Raw genomic sequence first — 14,738 nt, forward strand, 5'->3', positions numbered from 1 at the left:
CTGAATTCATTAGAATACAAACCTTCATAGTACTTTGTGATTATCCTTTTTATCTCATTGGGGTCTGTTGTTATTGCCCCCGATTCATCCCTCATCCTGGCTATTGATGATTGTTCCTTTCTATCTTTGGTAAGCTTTGCCAGGGGAGTGTCAATTTTATTAATTCGTTCATAAAACCAGCTTCTAGTTGCGTTAATCCTTTGCATTGTTCTTTTGTCTTCCCACTGGTTTAACTCCGCCCTGATTTTTATTATTTCTTTTCTCTTGCTATTGGAGGGGTAGTTCTGTTGACTCTGTTCTAGTTGTTGGAGGTTTTGTGTTAACATATCTGTCATACGCCTTTCTTCTTTTTTCATGTATGCATTCAGTGATATCAAGCTACCTCTGATAACTGCCTTTGCAGTGTCCCATAAGTTTTGATATGTTGTATGCTCGTTCTCATTAGTTTCTAGAAATTTCCTGATATCCTCTCTGATCTGGACCTTAACCCATTCATGTCGCAGGAGATCGTTGTTTATTCTCCAATTGGTGGCCCTTGCTTTTCTGGGTGCCCTTCTATTAATCTCCAGCTTTATGGCATGGTGGTCTGAGAAAGACGTCTGGATAATATCTATGTGTTTGAATTTACTCAGGCTGGCCTTGTGCCCCAGCATGTGATCTATTCTTGAGAAAGATCCGTGTGGATTGGAGAAGAATGTGAAACCTTTTGCTTTTGGATGAAAGGCTCTATAGATGTCTATCAGGCCCTGTTGCCTAATTACATTGTTTAGCTCTCTGGCCTCTTTGCTGAGCTTCTTTCCCTGTGACCTGTCTTTCTCTGATAGTGGAGTGTTGAAGTCCCCCACTATTATTGTTGTTTCCGTGATTTCTTCTGTCATTTTTTTAATAGTTTGTTTGACGAAATTTGCCGCACCATTATTAGGTGCGTAAATATTCAGTATGCTTATTGCTTCCTGGTTTACTGAGCCTTTGAGCATTATGTAATGTCCCTCTTTGTCTCTTTTTATGTTTTGGATCTTGAGATCCATTTTGTCGGAGATTAAGATAGCCACTCCTGCCTTCTTGGAGTTACCATTTGCTTGGTAAACTTTCTGCCAGCCCTTTATTCTCAGCATATGCTTGTCTGCTTGCTTAAGGTGTGTCTCTTGCAGGCAGCAGATTGATGGGTTATGTTTTCTAATCCAATCCTCCAGCCTCTTTCTTTTAACATATGAATTGAGCCCATTTGTATTCAAAGTGATTATTACAATCTCTGGCTTCATGGTTGCCATATTCTGTTTTGTGTTTTGGGTCTTTGCCTATCTTCCTTCATATCAGTGTACTGCGTTTGAGTGGAGGGTTTCTATCCTGTCCTCTTTTCCATCTGAGACCGTGTTGTCCTGGTACGTGTTGCTGGCATGTTGGCTTCTAGATGGAGATGGGATATATGGTGGTCTCCTGGAGGTTCTAGTTGGAGCTTGATCTTCTGGCCATAGTGAGTCAGCCAGTATGTTCTGCAGGGTCGGGTGACTTGCAGTATATTTTTTGAGTTCTTCCTTGTCCTGGAAGACCCTTATCTTACCCTCTATCTTAATGGATAACTTGGCAGGGTATAGGATTCTGGGGGAGGCATTTTTATCTTTCAGAATTTGGAAGATGCTGCTCCATTCTCTCCTCCTCTTCATGGTTTCAGCTGATAAGTCTGAGCATACCCTTACCTGCGCTCCTTTGTATGTGACTGTCTTCCTTTCTCTTGATGCTCGTAGAATTTTCTCTTTTTCCTCTAAGTTGGATAATTTTACAATTATATGCCTTGGCGTGTTCTTCTTGGTGTTTAGCTTAGCCGGCGTCCTCTCTGCTTCCTGTATGAGAGTCGGATTCTCCTTTGTTAGGTTGGGGAAATTTTCTTCCAGGAATTCCTTTGCTATCTTGGCGGTCGATTTGTGTGTTATGTTGTGTTCCGGTAGACCAATTATTCGAATATTTTTCCTCTTCATAGCATCTGTCATTGATCTCAGGCTGTCTTCTGTTTCTTTAATTTTCCTATCTGATTGTTTTTCTCGCTTGCTTCGTTTGTTTTGAGCGTCCTCGAGTTCACTGATACGGTTCTCAGCCTCCTCAAGCCTAGATATAGCTTCTGTGACCTTTTGTGTGGCCTCTGCTACCTCCTCTGTTAGTTTCTGCAGTTCCTTTTGGTGGATAGTATTCATCCCCTCTATTGTGGACTTCATCCCCTCTATTGTGCATTTCATCCCTTCTATCGTTGCATCCTTATTTTGGTTTTCTTCTCTTAGCTCCTGTATTACTGCAAGCAGAGTTCTGAAGATTTCCTTTTGTGGCTGATCTATATCTGTTTCTTCTATGAGTGACGTTAGGTCTGTTAAAGTGCCTCGTTTTTCTGATTTTTTTGTTGGGAGTGATGTGGTCTGTTGAGTTTTCCTTGATCCTTTAATAGGCCCCATGCTTCTGGGAGACAGGAGTAACCTTATTGTGTGGAGGCTCAGGCCACTGTGCCGTCTCCTGGGGTGGCTGGGGCGGGCTGCGGCAGGCTTAGGGCTGGCACTGGGGACCCAACAGGGCCCCAGGTGGTGAGAGCTGGCTGGAGCTCACTGAGGGCTCCTCAGGGACTGCAAAGCCTAGACTGCAGGTGGAGTGTTTGATCTGCCCGGGCTGGACACTGCAGGGAACAATGGTGTTCGCTCTCCGCCCTTTTGGCGCGAAACCGCAGGGGGTAATGGCGCCGGCAAAGGAGGCTTGGCGCGAAACCGCAGGGGGCAATGGCGCCCTTCCTCTGCTCAGGCTCAGAGTCGCGGCCGCCGGGGTCCCCGCAGCACCCTGGGGAGGGCACCTACTCTTGTGCCTTGCGCAGGGGGGGGCCCTTGGTGGGCAGACTCAGCAGCGCGGGGCGCGGCGCTCCGCGGAAGCTCAGGGTCCGGGACAGGCGCGGGTTGGGCTATGGCTCCTGTTGGCGGGAAGTGCTCAGCGCAGGGTCCCGGCCAGGAGTGGAGCTGGCGCTAGGCTGCCAGGGGCTGGCGGGGGCGGGCGGGGGTGGGAGGCCAGCGCACGGAGGGCAGGTGGAGAGGTCCGCGGCAGCGGTGCGGGTGGATGGTCCCCCGTGGGGGTCGCCAGACAACCCGCGGGTCCGCTCCCCTGAGCTTGGATGAATGGAGGGAGGGACGTGGGCCCGAGGGCAGATCGCTGCCCTGCGGGGAGAGGGGAACTGCGGGAGAGGAAAGCTTCTCTCCCAGTGGAGATCCGCGTATGGGGAGTGGGGAGTGGGCCGCTGGAGTAGGCAGGGCAGGCAAGTGGCTCTGGGCTGGCGTCCGTTTGGGGATGGAGCCTAAGCCGGTCGCCAGTGAGCTCACGTCAGCTTAGTGGCCAGAGATGTCCCACTAGTCCGGTCCTCATTGACCTAGACCCCTGCTCCGGACAAATACGTGGGGTAGGACTGGGGTGCTGTCCCAGGGGGATATTTCACTCACCAGACTCTTACTATTCAGCTACCTGGTCGCCAATCCCGCTTTGTTTGGAGGAGCTCTCAGAGTATGCGGGTGTCCCTGTCGGCCATCTTCCCCGAATCCCCTTTTTGGTTTTCTAATCTCATGTCTCCACACATTTTATTGCAATTGCTTACTTTGTCTTCTTTAACTGTCTATTGAAATTATCTGATTATTTTTTGTACTCTACATCCAAGATCAAGTTTCAGTCTCCTCTAACATCCATTTAAGATTTTTATTTTTCTTCTATTTAAAAAACATTTTTTTAAATTGTGAATTTGGTGAAGGTTTACATTTCAGATAATTTATTTTATATTCAACAACTTAAGCTACTTATCAAGTCCCCTGCTAGCTTACCTCCTCCCTTACTTTGATTTCTCTTCTCCCTCTTGTGAATTCCCACCTTCCCCTTCATGCAAGTTAACACTGGTCTACCCTCTAGGCTACTGCTTTGTCTTCTTTTCCTTGCCCTCCCTGCTCCTCCTCTCTGCCCCCCATCATAGCCTCCAAAATCGGTCTCATACAATATTTATCCTTTTGTGGTTAATTAATTTCATTCAACATACTACATTCCAGATCAATATATGCCATGCAGTGCTTCTTGGTTTCATCATTTTTTAGCAACGCATAGTACTACACAATGTGTATTATCAAAATTTTTTTATCCATTCTTCTACTGATGAGCATTTAGGTTGTTTCCATCATCTTGCCATTATGAACAGGGTAGAAGTGAACATAGTTGTGCATAAGTTTGTTTGTGTCATGGCTCTTTTGACATTAGGGTACATACCCAGGAGAGAGATTAATGGATATTGGGAATGTGATATTGCGATTCACAGTGGTTTTACACTTTTACAATACCACCATCGGTGTATCAAGGTTCCAATTTCCCTACACACTCTCAAGCATTTGTTATTTCTGTGGTTTTGAACTTTACTGTCATTGTCAGTGTAAGGTGGCATTTCATTGTTGTTTTCATGTTCACATCTCAAATGGCTAGGGATTGTATTTCTTCGTATGTGTCAATTGTCTGTTCCTGTCCTTTTCTCATTTTCAAACTGGATTATTCAGTTTTATTGTTAAGGTGTTGGAATTCTCTATAGATTTTAAACATTAATGCTTTGTCCATTGTGTTGTTTCCAAAAAGTTTTTCTTGCTCTGTGTATTCTCTTTTCAGTCTTTTAATGCACATGGGTGGCTTGTTTTTACTATGTCCCAGTCACCTATATTGTTTTCCATTGTGTTTACTTTTTTATGTCTGCTAGTGCAGCTGTGCCCTACATTAGAACCCATAAGTTTGTCCCCATTTCCTAATTGATTGTCTTTATAGCTGTGGGATTACATTTGGACCTTGGATCCATCTTGTGCTCATTTTTGTATATGGACAGAGGTATGGGTACTGTTTCACTCCTCTGAAATAGAGATGCATATTTCTAAGCACCATTTGTTGACGAGACTGTCTCTTCCTCATTTCATATTCTTGAAACTTTGTCAAAGATCAATTGATGGTAGTTGGAGTTAATTCTGGGTCCTCTATTCTTTTCCCTTTGTCTATGTATCTAGCATAATGCTAGGGTGATTTGGGTAGTGTGGCTGTGTCATGGGTTTTGAGGTCAGAAAGTGAGAGGTCTCCTACTTTGCTTATCTTGGATTTCTTTCTTCTTCATACAGAGTTACTAATAAGTTTTTTCCATTTTTAAAAGTATAATACTATCTGTATCGGAATAACATTTTATTTGTGGACAGCTTAGGATATTATTCACATTTTCACAGCATTAAGCCTTCCTATTCTTGATCATCAAACATTCTTCCCTTTATGAGGTGCCTTTTGGTTTCTTATAATAGTGTTGTGTGATTTTCTTTGTACAATCCATTTGTTTCTGGTTACAGTCATTCCTAATTATTTAATTTTTTGGTCATTGTTGTAAATGCTACTGTTTTCATAATTTATTATCAGAATTATCTTAGTTAGCGTACAGGAATCTCATTGATTTTTGTATGTTAATCTTGTATACTGCCATGTTGTTAAACTTTTCAATTGTTTCCAATAGTTTTCTTGTTGAGTCTTTCAGGGGATTCATTTTATTGACAGTTTTGATATTTTTTATTTATTTTTGTTTTCTAATAATGGTAGCTAAGACTTCCAGCACAATATTGAATTAGGAGTAGTGATAAGGGGCATCCTGTCTGATTCCTGCTTGCAAGGGGAATGCTTCCAGTTTCTCCCCATTGACTGACATTTTGTCCACTGGTTTTGTATATATGGCCTTTGCTGTGTGGAGCAATTCCCCTTCGATTTCTAATTGTTAAATGTTTTCATCAGGAATGAGTGTTTGATTTTATCAAATGCTTTTCCTGCTTTCAGTGATATCATCATGGAGTATATATTTTATTTTGTTTATATAGTGGATTACATGGATTGTTTTTCTAATGTTGAACCATTCCGGCATATCTGATATAAATCCTTGATTATGTAGTATTTTTATATAGTGTTTAATTCTATTGATCAAAATTTTGTTTTGAATTGTACATCTAAGCTCATGAGGGATATTGGTCTATAACTTTCTATCCTGATCATGTCTTTGCCTGGTTTGGGTATCAAGGTATACTCACTTCATAAAACAAATCTGAGAATTTGCTGTCCTTTTCTAGATTCTAGAATAGTTCATTTATAATTGGAGTCAAATCTTATCTAAATGTTTGGCAAAATACTTTAGTGAAACTACCGTGTCCTGGACTTTTCTGAGTAGATACTATGTTGGTACAAATTTGTCCATTTCATCTAAGTTTTCAAATTTATTAGAATATAGTCTGTCATTTTAATGTGTTATTTTTTCTTTATTTCAGTGGATTTTGTGATATGTTCATCTTCTCTTCTTTTCCTTTGTTAAGTTTACAATGGCTTGTCAATTTTATTAACTCTTTCAAAATACCAACTTCTTGTTGATTTTGTCAACTGTTTTTCTGTTTTGCAATTTATTTATTTATACTCTAATTTTCTGAATTATTTTCTCCTCATGATTTAAAGCTTAGTTGTTTACTCATCTTAATTTTGGAAAATTATGGGTTAAGGAGTGATGTGGGTTCCCTCATGTTTTTATATGTACACTTATTTCCCTCCATACTGCTTACACTGTGTTTCAAAAGTTTAATAGGCTGTAATTTCTTTCTCACTTGTTTCAAGGAATTTAAAATTTTCATTCCTTATTCCTTCATTTACCTGTTAGGTTTTAAGCAGTGGGTTGTCTAGTTTCCATTTATTTCATTTTCCCCTTGTTCTTTCTATCGTTGAATTTTAATATATTATAGTGCTGTGATCTAAGAAAGTGGATTGTAAACTCTCAGTATTTTGAAATTTTCTTAAGACTTTCTTTGTGTCCTACCATTGATCTATTGTAGAGAATGTTCATTGTGCACTAGAAAAGAATGCGTACTATACTGTTGGTTAGCGTGTTCTATAAATGAGAGTACCCTCCCCACAATAAGATAAATTCTCCAGTGGGCAAAGCTTTAGCTGTATGCATTTTTCCAGTTAGGTGAGCATCACCTCACTCAGAGTGAGTACACTCGGTGGCTTCACCTAGGTGAAATTTATTGTGATGGTCGGCTTAAGAGAACATTTGGCTCTAAATTTTGTTTCCTGCTCAGGAAAAATGCCACAGAAACTGTTGTGATGTTTAACATGTGTACAAAGATAGCACTATGAGAAAAACTCAAGAGTACAAGTGGTTTTCTCCGTTCAAAAAAGGTGAAATGATGATTAATGGAAAACCTTGTTTTGGAAGTCCGTCAACTTCCCAAATAGAAGAAAATGTCAACTCATAATGTATTTGCTGTTCGTTCCACATAGTCAGACTGTTTATCAAGCTTTTTATTTAGAGGTTCTTTAAAGATTGCATAACAGTGTGCAACAAAAGCACCCTAATTTGTGGCAGATGGGGGACTGGTTTTGCCACCACCACAATGTACCTACTCACCCAACCATCTCAGTGCACCGGTTTTTGGGCAAAAAGCAGCCAGCCTCTCTTGCTCTATGCACCTTACTCACCTGCCCTCACTTTGTGAGACTTTTTGTTTCCATGAATGCAGGAGGACATGAAAGGAAAGTAATTTGATGATATAGAAGAGATGAAGAAGAAAAGCGATGCTATCAGCCATCCAAACAGATGAATCTGAAAAAATGTTTCCAAGACTGGAATTGCAGATTTCACAAGTTTATTAAGTGTAATGACAAGTATTTTAAACGTGATAAGGCTGGTTTGTTTTAAAAAATTTAAAAACATAGCTTTGAAAAAATATTCCGTGTTTTGGTACCCCCCTCATATATGTATAGTAGGCCAAGTAAATGTATTGTGTGGTTTATCTTTTTTATCTTTGCTGATTTTCCTTCCAGTTTATAGTCTTTTCCTCATATATGTCCTTGTATATTTAAGTCTCCTACTATATTATCCCTGAATTGCTTTTTCCCCCAGTTCTATATAAGTTTGATAAATGTGTTTTGAGAGACTCATTGAGTGCCTGTATGTTTATTAGGATTATGTGTTCTTGTTCCATTGTACTTTCAATCAGTATATAATGCTCTTCTTTGTCTTTTATTATGGAATAATTTGAAGTCTGTTTTATGGGAGTATAATATTACCACTTTTGATTTTTTGGGGGGGTGCCATTAGTTTGATATGTTTTTCCCTCTTAATTTTAAATCTAATTTGTCTTATAAGTTTTATTTCTTGAAAGCAGCTTATTGATGAGTTATGTTTCCTTATCTAGTTTACAACTCTATCTCTTGGTATGCATTTAATCCATTAACATTCAGAATTATTATAGAGATGTTTGGTTTTGTTGCTCTCATTTTACTGTATTTGTGTGTGTGTGTATATGTGTACCTGTGTAATGTTATTGGTTCCTTTTTCTTCCTACATGTCTGTGTTGAATTTGTTCAATTTGTAGATTTTTTTCATACTTTACTTTGCTGTTATTTTATTTTGTACTAACTTTTGGAATTCTTTTCTATTTTGATTAGCTTTTTTCTTTCTTCTTTGAGGTCACCCTATTATTTATTGTCTTCTTCGGCATTTAGTGATTTGTCTTTCTTTCCATTAAAATGGTTTGTATCTATAGTGTTCCCTCTTTTATGTATTTTTCTTAATTTTATTTTTTTCTTTTGTACCTGGCATTTTATTGGCTGTTTTGAGATCAGTACTGAGATATTATGAACTATTTGCATGCAATTCTTGAATGCACACAACAAAATCCTAAAGTGGCATATTGATATGATTCCAGTGACTTTCCAGCTTTAAATTTGGAGGTAATATTTTTTAAAGTGACAATCAAGTACCATATTCAAATGTTGATAAGCTGTTGCATCTTAAATCCCACTGATTCACAATTTAATGTGACGCACACTACAAACTCAAATGTTCAACCATTCAAAGCATGTAACAAAGTTATCAGGAACACTGGGCCACCAACAACCAAAGGTGTTACAAAATGCACACAATTCTGACAACAAAGCCATGATGACAGAATGTTTTCCAGCCAAAACTCTAATTTTTAAAATACCAACAAATCAACAAAACATGGGATTAATTTTAAGTGTTCAACTCATACAAATACATGACAATGACACCAAATGGGCATTAAATATGTTTTGTATTAGGGATTAAAAAAAAACAACCTTCCAACAAATGGAATGTTATGTTGACAACCAAGATGGTCAAATCCTCCTGTAATTCATCATCTCACTATTTTCTAGTTATCCCAAAAAGTAAATAACCAGTAAATGATTTTATATCTTAAAGTAAAACAAAGACATTTATTTACACTTTTAAAAATGTGAATTTACACTTTTAAAAATGTGATGAAGTAGAATTTCCTCCTCCTAATAAATGTTTCTAGATTTACTAAAAAACTTGAATTTAAAAAACTGTTGATAAAAAATATTCCTCTGGTTTATACAAGAATGGAAACACAGGGCCTACTGATAAGGCATGGTAAATAAACATGAATCAAACTTGGCTTCTTTCTCTCCTGTTTTATCAGAGGCTTCACTCTCCGTGTTTTTCCTTTTTTCCACTTAGTTTCTTGGGTAGCTACTTCAGCCTGTTTTTCTTTTGCTCCTCCTTTTCCCTTTTGGTTGCATTTTTTTTGTCCAAAGATTTACTATTCTGTTTTTTTTTTGTGGCTTCATTTCCACTTTTGCAGGTGCAGGTTTCACTGACAACCCTGCCAATTTCCTCTTGGGTTTCTGCTTCATCACCTTTTTGGCCAAGCTGACCTCCCCTTTTGTTATCTTGGCTGTGAGGAGGGCTCTTGTGAGATGCCTGCAGACTGTGGGCTTAGAGAGCTTTCTCAAAGCTGGATTTCCTGACAACTGCCACTCTGCCCACTGCCTGAGATGCTAACATCCGTAGTGGGCATCTTAATTTTATATTGATATCTCTAAATCTGAAATTTTGGTTTTGTAGTTTTATTTAATTTTGAAAAAAAATTTAGGTGGAATGATTTGACGTTGTCTCAGGTTTATGTTGGCTGCTGCTAATTCTATGTCCAAAGAACTTGATTTCGTATTTTTTGTTAAATTGTACTTGTTTTTGAAAATACTTTTAATTTCTTCTTATCTGGAATACACTTTGTTTCTCATAGATGAGGGATAATTTTACTTGATAGAAGATTTTTGGTTGAATTTTATTTTCATTTAGTATGTCTTTTCGATGCCTTCTTGACTAAATGGATACTACTGAAAATTCCAAGCTAATGCTTATTGGTTTTCCTTTGTAGGTTATTGCCCTTTTTCCCCTAGTTGCCCTTGATATTCTCTTTGTCCTTCTTAATATTGGAAAACTTTGGCGACAATATATCATGATGTTTTTCTATTGGGGTTTGTAGTTTCTGAGTTTTCCTCAGCTTCTTAAGTATTTATTTATTCCACTTATGATACAAGGGAATTTGTTTCTAGGACCTGGAACTATTTTGTTTGTGGATATTTTTTCTTCCGGTTCCAGAATTCCAATGAGGCATTAGCTGTTCCTCTTCATATTGTCCCACATAACACTTAGCCTTTTCTTGAATTTTTTCTCTTTATTTATTGTTCTTCTACGTTGGAGTTAAGAGATGTATCTTCAAGTGAAAACCAGTCTATCATTGTTTCATTAGTATTATTTTGGTCTTTTAGAATGTTGCCCAATTCTATTATTATTCATCTTCTGGATTTCTTTTATTTATTGGAAAAATTGTTTTCCAATATTGCAGGAAACCTGGGTCTTCTTTTGTTTTGAACTTTCTCCTGATAGTTGGAGGATTTACTTGTGTGTGTTTAATTGAACATCTTGACACAGAAGTCCCTCTTTCCTCTCTTTGTTATGGTCTTTTTCTTTCTTTATGCATGTTCTTGCCATCATCCCACAACTCATCTGGTCTTTGGTCATTAGTTCTAAGTACAGCAAAACTATTTTTGAAATGGTTTGTAAAATCAGGTGGATGTAATCCAGACCATATGTTCACTTTCATGGGTTTCCTTCAACTTTCCTCAGCTTCAGCTTGACATTGCATATAAGCACTTACTTGTGTGTTCCACAGCCCTTGGCCTACTTTTGGCTAAAGATAGAATTTCTCCTATGACTCTTCCCAAAAATGTAGTCAGTTTTCTCTATATCATACCTGGTAAATTTTATATACAAACTCACTATCTTGTTCAAAAAATATATTCAATAAAGATATAATTGATCTTGCAGTGTGGTAATGAATGAGAAATCCAGAACACTTGGAGGTGCTCTTGAAGTACCTGTACATGAAAGTCATTGGAAGAGAACAAGAGAATAGTGCATAGCTTAAAATCAGGGAAGCTTTGTGTCAGTGTTGTGTTCTTTTACCATATTTATTTAATACTTATGCTGCACAAATAATCTGAATTATGTAAATAAGAATGGATATCAGAATTGGATGAACGCATATTAGCAAAATGCTATGTCTAAATGCCACAACCTTACTTGAAGAAAGTGAAGTGGAATTAAGGCAGTTTCTGGAAATTGGATAAAGCACTGACATCTTTAAAGATTTAATTTTACTTAGACACACAATTAAGAGTAATGAAAGCAACAGTCAAAATATCAAATGTCTTTGGACTAGGAAAATTTGTGGCCCAAACCCTCTTTAAAATGTCAAGGAGCAAAGATAGCATTTTGAGGACTAAGGTGGACCTGACCCAACCCATTGCATGTTCTATCACCTCTTATATATGAGAATATGAGAATGATGGACAATTAAAACAATATAGAAGAACTGGTGCCATTGAATTATGATATCAATGAGGAATATTTAAAGTAACTTGGACTGCAAAAAAAATCTTTCTTGGAAGAAGACAACCAAGAAGGCTTCTTAGAAGGGACAATGGTGAGAATTTATCTTCATTACATTGGACATAAAAACAGACACAAACAAAAAATATTGTGAGAATGGCACAGGACTGGGTAGTGTTTAATTCAGTTGTACATAGTGTCACTGTGAGTTGAAAGAAACTTGAAAGCACCTAATAACCTAACAACTTTGGACATGCTATAAGGGAGACTAGTCCCTGGAAAAGAGTATAATGCTTGGTAAAATAAAATGTCCATGAAAAAGAGAAAGATCAATGACGTACAGGTAGAATCACCAGCCTGGTGTTTCTGCTGCTAGATCAGAAATTTAAGGGGTAAGGAGACCAATAGTGGATGGCAGGGTGCCAGAAATAGAGTGCAAGTGTACTAGGGTCTGTGGATCACACCTCCTCCTGTGATTATCCCCCAGAAAGCGAATCAAGGGCTCACTGAAATGCTTCAAGTTCACCAGGGCTGCCCATGGGTTCTACTCATCTCTCACTAGGGCATCCATGACCCCTTCCTGAGTTCAAGATACAAGACCCACAGTGTGCAGTAGTTTCCCCAGACTGCTGTATAAAGAGGGTCATAATCTTGGGCTTGCAGTGAGTCTCTGAGAACTAGCTACAAGGGCTCACATTAAAGGTCTCCTTTCTGCAACCCTCCCTTCTCCTGCATTCATAGGCTTTTCATCTCTTCTTTCTGGCCACAGACAGAGCAATTGCATCAGCTATTCCTTAACCCCCTTTGTTCAGCTCCCTGCCTGCCAGTGTGGGTAACAAACAAAAAAACATTCAAAGATTAATTTGCTGCAATTGGAAAGCACCTAGGATATTCACCCATCCTTGAAGCAAAGCCTCTGGAGTTGTGCAGAAGAGAGATGGGGAAGATGCAGGACAACTTAGGCAATTCAGACCTATGGGCCCCAAACCTACCAACTAATCTGGTCCTCCTTCCTAGGTGGACAGCATGGCACAGGCCCAATACCATGGCACCATACAAGTTCATTGAAAAAAAAATTAAAACATGCTCTCAATCTGAGGCTCTGTTTCTTTTTGTAACTTTGAATGTAAGTCACCAGAAACCTGGTCTATTAACATACATTTAACATAACAAAACAGACAGATAGCATATCCCCTGAGCACAGCCTACAAAACTTTAACATAACAAAACAGGAAAAGCCAACAGGAGCTGAAAACCACAGTGGAGGCCAAACACGGATCCTACCAGTTGGGGTGTGACAAAGAATCTTTGAAATACGGATAATATTGGCCACAACCAGTTGACTTCCAGTGTATGACCCTAGGCCTGACAGGCCCCACACCAGGACACTCCTAGATCCCCAGCTACACTGTCAGCTCTCCTTGGATTGGCACAGTTGCTGTCCTCAATCCAGCCCCCATGGTCTCCATCTGATGCTCCCTCTCCATGAAACCGTGCCTGTTCCTCACCAGATTGGCCTCCAAAGCACTACCATTTTTAGCTTGTAACCATTTGGCCTAGAGCCCCTGAGTGGGCCATCTAGCCCACCCCCCAAAACAACAGAAAAGGCTAGGGTGACAGGGAAACCCAAGAGGAACAAAGTCACAGCCCGTGTGCCCAAGAAAGTTGGCTATAGGCAGCCTGTAGAGCCATTCCTACCAATCCCAGGACTCGAAGGATAATGGTGCTGAGTTCCTCCCAAACAACACTTAAACAGAAAATCCCCTCAACAACCTCAGCAAAATAAATAAATAAATAAGGAAAAACAAAAGGCAATGCTGGAGGAAGTTCCAAACCTAACAACGCATATAAAAGAAGCAGATGTTTCTCTGCAACAGAAAGAAATCTTCAGACTGCTGCTTCAAGTCATACAGGATATAAGTGAAGCTATACAGAAAAGGGATTAAATGATATAGGTGATAAAGGCCACACACCAAAGGGAAATACAAGAAAAAAGGGATGAAGTAACAAAATCAAATAACAAATTCACAGACATTATCCACAGATCAGAAGAAGCAGAGAATTGTACCAGTGACCTTAAGGACAACCAGGCAGATTTCAACAAACAAGAAAGACAGTCAAACAAGATATTCAGAGAAGCCGAAGAAAACCTGAGAACAATGTCTGATGCTATGAAGAGAAACAACATTAGAATAATTGGAATAGTGGAACAAGGCACAAGGAAGAAGTCAATGGCAAAAATAGCGAGGAAATTCTTAGAGGATAGCTTCGCAAGCTTAATGAATGAAAATCAGTCAATCATTCAGGAGGCCAAAAGGACACCAGCGAGACTGAATTCCAAGAAAAATTCTTCAAGGCATGTAATAGTTAAACTATCCAACTTTGAAAAAAAGGAGAACATCATATGAGCGGCTAAGGGAAAAAGGCAGTCACCTATAAAGGTACCCAAATAAGAATATTTTCACACCTATCAGTGGATAGCATGAAGAAGAGAGTGGAGTAACGTGTCCCAAAATTTGAAAGAAAATAATTCAAACCCAAGAATACTCTACCCAGCCAAATTACATATTAAGCTAGGTGGAGACGTAAGGGTCTTCTCAGACAAGGAAAAACTCAACGAATACATTAAAAGAAACCCTGCCCCAGTATGGGCAGAAGAACAACACTCACTGAGCACAAATAAGAGACTTTTACATAGAGCAACTCTACCCAGAAGTCAACACATTTTAAAAATGCCCCCAAGATAGCATTAGCTCAAGGGTGAAAAGAAGGCAAAAATGAGCACACACACACACATATGCACATGCACAACACACTGATAAGAAGGGGGTAGGAAAACACCCAACACAAAAGGTATGAGATGACATCACAGAGTCCACACAGATGGATTTAATAACTCTGAATAGTAAGACTGAACTCTCCCATTATAGGACAGAGATTAGCAGATTGACTTAGAGAATACAACCCA

This window comes from Tenrec ecaudatus, chromosome X (genome assembly GCF_050624435.1).
Source record: "Tenrec ecaudatus isolate mTenEca1 chromosome X, mTenEca1.hap1, whole genome shotgun sequence".
Taxonomy (NCBI): Eukaryota; Metazoa; Chordata; class Mammalia; order Afrosoricida; family Tenrecidae; genus Tenrec; species Tenrec ecaudatus.